Consider the following 7,446-nt stretch of genomic DNA (forward strand, 5'->3'; position numbering starts at 1 on the left):
CAAGACATGAACAAGTTAGATCCTACCTTATGAAATAAATTTAAATTTTCAGTAGTTATTTATCCTAACAAGTTTTGAGTATACAAGATCACATAATTATGAAATGTAATGCTGGTCAGAGTCTGAATAAAAACTCAGGAGATCAACATGGCACAAGTTTAAGACTTACCAAGCTAAACTTTATTTAAGTATAAATCAAGACTCGTGGGATAAATTAAGAATTTAAAAATTATTTTAATTTTACAAAAAAATTTAATACGAAATTATATTTTAATATCTTAAATGATCTATATCTCTTATTAAACTAAATATCAATTTATAAATAAATGCCACAAAATTTGAATTTGTTCTAAACAATGCCCAAATGGGTTTGTGTTTTGTAATGAGACACTTATATATCATGGCCTATCTTCCTCAAAAGGGCATCAAATATTTGAAGTGGTGTACTTGGAAGCCATGAAAATGATTCTAAACGAAAATTAGAAATAAGAAATTGGAAGATTAGGTTGCTTGCATCGTGCTAATGAAGGATGTCAAATTTCATGTCACTATGAAAATCAGTGTCGCAATGCGTTCATTTCGTGCCACTTCCAAAATAAGCATTTAATATTATCCTCTATTTTTTCGTTTCTCAATTCTAATGTTTACATTAATTTTACTTATATAGTTTAACTATAAGAAGGCAAATTACAGATGTGTAATATATTTAATCACATCTTTTAAAACCGAATATAATATTTTACTAATTATTAGGCTGTTAAATTTAATAGAAATGATAAAATTATTATAATGTCTCCTAATTTAATGATTTATTTAAGTAATTAAAAATTATAAACTTTATTAAATGAATTAATAATTGATAAAATTATTTAAAAATAAATATTAATAAAAAATAAACATATATTTCTATTAACGATTGATATTTATAAAAAGTATTTTAAAATATATTGAATTGAATGTAGAATGAGTTAATAAAAACTATTAATAATTTATTGAAAGATATAAAGAAATAATAAATTCATAAACAAATCGTTTCATATATTTAAAATAATTTAGACTTTTTTTTACTTGATTTCTCCCGTCATGAGTTACTTCCAATTTATCTTAAAATTTTCAATTAATTCACATATAAAATTCAATTAAATTAAATTATTTACATTTAATCCAAAATAGAAAATATTCATAGCTTTAGAGTTTAATTGAACTGTTTTCCTATTATTATTATTATTATTATTATCTAGCAATGATATACTACAATCTCTAGATTTTTTGAGTGGAAATCTATAATTTTACCTTCTAATAGTGTCAAAGAATGTTGATTCACTGCTTAGAGTAATAAACCAAACAGGGCATTCATCAAATTATGCATGAAAATAATGAACTTCTCAAAGGGCCTTCATGACCACTCAGATATTATGTTTTCCCATAAACCATTTTTTACCTTGTAGAGTTCCTTCTTTTTTTTTTCTTTTCTTTTCCTTAAGGATTTTGTTGTTGTTGTTGTTTTTTTTTTTTTTTTTGTATTTTACATGGTTTTACGATTATTCTTTAAATTTAAAAATTGAAAGTTGTATTCGGTGAGAAAGTAAAAAAACTAAAATATACACTGTTTCCTTCTCCTGAGTTATCTCCCTTCTTCTTTTTACGATCTGCAATATTATTTTCTGATGTGATATTAAAGCAATGATAGATCAAGATAATCAAATCAAATCACAAAATTTCTTATACTTAGGTTTATTTACTTAATCTAAATCATATGCAAGTTATTCTTCACAAGGTTTATGTGCCATTATAAAGACATAATTTGATGCAAAAATCAAAATCATCCTAAGTGATAATGGAAAAGAATTTGATCTGAAAGATTTTTATTTTAAGAAGAGGATCATTCACCCAAGAACTTGTGTTAAGACTCTTGAGCAGAATACCAAAATTGAAAGAAACTATCAATACATCTTGGATGTTGTTAGAGCATTGAGATTTTACTTTACTATAAAGTACCGGAGTCACTGTATTCTTATCGCATTATATCTTATTAACAAAATATCTTCATCTGTTATAAAAATTTCAAATCCCCTTTTGAGTTGTTGCTTAAAACTAACTAATCCTATATACACCTTAAAGCTTTTAGATGCTTAGCTTTTACTTCAACACTTGCAACTAATACATACAAATTTGACTTAAGAGTAAAAAAGTATATTTTCTTGGGATACTCTTTTGGCATGAAAGGATACAAGTTACTTGATCTTCAAACTAAGATAACCTTCATCTATAGGAATATTGTGTTTCATGAGAATATTTTTTCATGTAGATCAAACATCAATAAAGCCATCTCAATTGACCTTCTTGATTTATCTTTCACAAAAGAAGAACTTATAGATTTCATGTACCCCACAGAGTAATCCATGAGTTATAATATCAGTGAAACGGCTGATCAGCTGTGTACTACAGAAGTCGTACCACCTAATTCTCCTTTGTTGCCTAATGAAAAAAGTTCCTCTATGTTGTTTGTAGGATCTTTGAGCCAAAATTAGAATAATGTCACACATTCTCATTTACCCAAAAAATCAATCAGAGTTAAGAAAACCCCTTTTTACCTAAAAAATTTTATATGCCAATAAGCCACCGCTTCACTCGTTAGTTCTGTTGAGAATATTAATTAATTAAATTTCTAGGGAAATGGAAGAATATGGAAGAAAGTGAAGAGAGAAAAATTGTAGAAAAAAAAGTCTTTTGCTGCTAGAAAAGTGTTCAATGACATACTCTTTTTATTAATTTTATACATCTATATGTATATATACAAAGAGGAAGGAAAAGTCTATAGACTTCAACTAATCATATCTATTCTGATACATATCATAATCTAAGCAGAAAAATATGGAGCTGAATAAAAAATATTGAGCTCAATTTCTCTTTGACAGTTGTTATCAAAAGCTATCAATACCAAAAGAAAATAGTAAACATGAAGTCTTGAGCTGAAATGACAAAAAAAAGTTAACTCTTTGTTCCATGAAAGACTCAATCTTCAACACTCCTCCTTGAGTTTTCTATTGAACAAACCAAGTTTAATTCTCAAATCTTTAAATTTACACTTACGCAGAGCTTTGGTTATTATATTAGAAACTTGATCATTTGAATTGCAATGCACCAAATGAACTTCACCATCCTTTGCTTCACGAAGAAAATGATACTTCACTTTAATATGTTTTATTCTTCCATGCTGAACTGGGTTATTTGCAATTGTAATGATATATTTACTATTCACATAAATAATAGTAGGATCCTCCTGCACCATATTAAGTTCATTCAAAATTTTTTTGAGCCATATAACTTAGTTTGTTGTTGCAGCTGCTGTTATATATGCAGCCTCAGTAGTCGACTGAGCTACCACCTCCTGCTTCTTTGAATTCCAAGCAAATACACCCAAATCAAATGAAAAAATAAATCCTAAAGTACTCTTGCCATCATCTGAATTTCCTGCCTAATTACTATCAAAATACCCTTATAATGCACTACTTTCTTCTTTTGAATACCAAATACCATAACCAGCAGTTCTTTTTAAATACCTTAACACCTTTTTTGCTGCTCCAAGGTATTTTTGACTAGGCGAATTCGTAAATCTTGGTAAATAACTAGTTGAGAACATCAAATCTGACCTGATAACAGTCAAATAAAAGAGTTTTTTAATCAAACTTCTGTAAAAAATTGTATTTACTTTCTCAGCTTTATCAAACTTTGATAGCTTTTCACCTATAAAAAGTGGTATGGCAGTTGACTTGCAATTCTCCATTATAAAGCTCTTTAAGACATCCCATGCATACTTTCTTAGAGAAAGAAAAATTTTATCATCAAGTTGCTTAACCTTCATACAAAGTAAATAAGTCATTTCTCCAAAATCCGATATATCAAACTCTGACATTATATGTTGTTTAAATTGCATCAGCAGCTTTAAGTCTCCTCATGTCACCAACAAATCATCAACATATATTGACACAACAAGCTGATTGTTGTCATCAACGCCCTTCACATAAAGAGTTGGTTCAACTTTGCTAATCCTAAAATCCATGCTGATCAAATATGAATCTATTCTAGTCTACCAAGTTATAGGAGCTTCCTTAAGCCCCCATAAAGCTTTCTTTAGCTTACACACATAATCACCATCTTAAAAAACCTAAAAATCTTGTGGTTGTTCTATATAAATCTCTTCTTCCAACATTCCATTTAAAAAAGTTGACTTCACATCTAAATGAAATAGCTTCCAACTTTTCTTTGCTGTAAGAACTACAAGTAACCTTATTGTTTCATGTTTTGCAACTGGTGTAAAAGTATCGCCAAAATCAACTCCTGCAAGATGAGTATATTCTTTCACCACAAGTCTAACTTATGCTTGAAGACTGACTCATCAACATTAAACTTAGTTCTGTAAACCCATTTTACCCATATCACATTCTTATTCAAAGGTCTTGATGTGAGCTCCCATGTTTCATTCTTGCAAATTGCATCAAACTCCTCGTGCATAGTTGTTTTCCATTCATGATACTTTGAGGCTTCATCAAAGTTAAATGGTTCTATAACTACTAAGTTGTATCTCTCATAAATTTCAGTAAGTGACTTTGTTTTTTTGGTAGGAGCATCAGCCGTAGGATTTGAGTCAACACAATGGTCGCTCTGTTCATGCTGAACTAAATTATTTGGACCTGATGTAGACTCGAAAGTAACCGAGTCTTCCTCAATTTTCTTTACTTTAACTTGCTTCTTCTCTCAATCTCAACAAGTTTGTTCATCAAATCTTACATCTCTACTAATATATACTTTACCAGAATGCACATCATAAATTCTATTACCTTTACCTTGTCCTGCATATTCTAAGAATATACCAATTTGAGCTTTGTCATCCAACTTAGACCTCTTCACAAAAGGAACAAGTATATAGCAAATTGAGCCAAAGATCTTCAAGTGCTTTGCTGAAGGCTTTGAACCACTTCATGCTCAATTGGAGTTTTTTCTTTAATTGATCTGGTGGGAAGTCTATTAAGCAAATAAACTAAAGTATATACAACTTCAGCCCAAAAACTTTTAGGCAACTCCTTCTCTGACATCAAGCATCTGGCTGTTCCATTACTATCTCATTCTTTCTTTTTGAGACCCCATTATGCTAAAGTGAATAAGCAACAGTAAATTGTTGCAATATACCACAATCATCATAAAATTTCCTGAACTCAGATCAAGTATATTCACTGCCATAAGCAGACCTTAAGTTTGCTATCTCACATGCACTTTGTTTTTCTATATAGGATTTAAATTTTTTAAATGCAAAAAGCACTTGACCCCTACTTGAAAGAAAGTAAACCTAGGTCATCCTTGTAAAATCATCTATAATCAAAATAAAATATTTATTGTAGCTTAAGGAAGTAAAACTCATAGACCCACAAACATCAGAGTTGATTTGTTTAATTTTTCTAGTTGCACAAAAAACTCCACCAATTAAAAAATTGGTGATATGCATTTTACTATATTGACAAGTTGTATATATTTCTTCTCCACCAGAAATAACAAACATATCACTCACTATACTATTCTTCTGCATCAACTTTAATGCGCCAATGTGATGGTGACCAAAATGTTTATGCCACAATCATGTTTCATCATTTTTAATAGATAAGTCAATTTTATTCACATGTTTCAAACATAAAATATAACTATTGTCAACCTTTTTAACTTTCACAACCTCAACATTTGTAGCATCATATACATGACAGCAATCATTTTTGAATAAAATTGAAAATATTTTATTTTGTATTTGAGCCACACTCAATAAATTTTACTTTAAATCAAAAATAAATAAGACATCAGTAATAAATTTTGTACCTTATTTTGTGTGAATTACCACCGAATCTTTACTTTGAGCTTCTATAATCATCTCATTTTCAAGTTTCACTTTGTTTCTACAGCTGGAATCTAGACTAGAAAATAATCTACGATATCTAGCCATGTGGCTTGTACAATCATTGTCAATGTACCACATATCAACATCAGATATATGAAGATTTTTAGTAACCATAAACAAATGGCTCTCCTGCTGAGTCTGATTCTCTACAAAGTTAGCTTGTTATTGCTCAGTAGATGTTTTTATTGTTAATATGAATTCTATGATTTTTTATTTCTTTTCCAACAAACTTTTGCAATGTGTCATGTCTTTTTACAAACTCTACATTACAAATTATTTCAGCATTTGCTCTCTAGATACCCACTCCTGCTACAAAGGCCGTAAACAAGAAGCTTCTCCTCTTTATTTGACTCTTTTAAACCTTGCTGCTCTTCACTTTTAGATTCAAAAGACCGACCAACTTCTTTTGAGGTTGTAGCAACTTACTTTCCCTTTTGTCTAACTTGGAATGCATTTATTATAACACCATCGCTTCTAATAGAAGTCATTTGCTCTTGAGCTTGCAACTTGCTTATCAGTTCGGTTACTGACAGCTTTTCCAGAAAGCAAGTTTCTTCAATCAATGAGAATTTTGATTCAAACCTCTCTGGAAGGCTGATCATCATCTTTTCTGCTACTCTTTGATCATTGAAGTTACCTCTAAGTAATCTGATTTGATTCACCATATTCATAACCTTGGTAAAGTAGTCTTTAACACTTTCACCTTCTTACATTTTCATCAGCTCAAACTCCCCCTTTAATGTTAATAATTTTACATCTCTCGCCTTTGCACTTCCAGCATACTCCTCCTTTAGATAATCACAAGCTTTTTTTGCCATTTTTAACCAACCAGTTTTGAAAAAATATCTTTTGATACAGCTAAATGGATAATAGCTAAATGTTTAAAATTCTTCATAGAGTTCTCTGCATCTTAACGAATTTGTGTTAACGTAAGATTTTCAGGTAAAGGCACCCTAACATAATCCTCCTCTACACCAGCCCACAAGTCATAAGCAAGCAAATATGATTTCATCCTTACAGCCTAATAATCATAATTTTCTCCTGTAAACATTGGTGGTGCAAGTAAGTTCACATTCATGACCATTTTCTTTCAACTTGATGAAGTTTAATAAAAGAACAAACTAGTTTAACTCCTCACAGCCCACAAGAACAGCAGCTCTGATACCACTGTTGAGATATTATTTAATTAAATTTTTAAGAAAACGGAAGAATATAGAAGAAAGTGAAGATGAAAAATTTGTAGAAAAAATAAGAGTCTTCTACTGCTAGGAAAGTGTTCAATGACATATAGTTTCCATTAATTTTATACATATATATATATGTATATACAAAATGGAAGGAAAAATTTACATATTTCAACTAATTCTACCAACCCTAATACATATCATAATCTAAGTAGAAAAATATGGGGCTGAACAAAAAATATGCAGCTACATTCCTATTTAATAGTTATTATCAAAAGCTGTCAATATCAGAAGAAAACAATAAACATAAAATCTGGA

Source organism: Carica papaya, chromosome 4, assembly GCF_054855325.1.
Source record: "Carica papaya isolate Zhongbai chromosome 4, ASM5485532v1, whole genome shotgun sequence".
Taxonomy (NCBI): domain Eukaryota; kingdom Viridiplantae; phylum Streptophyta; class Magnoliopsida; order Brassicales; family Caricaceae; genus Carica; species Carica papaya.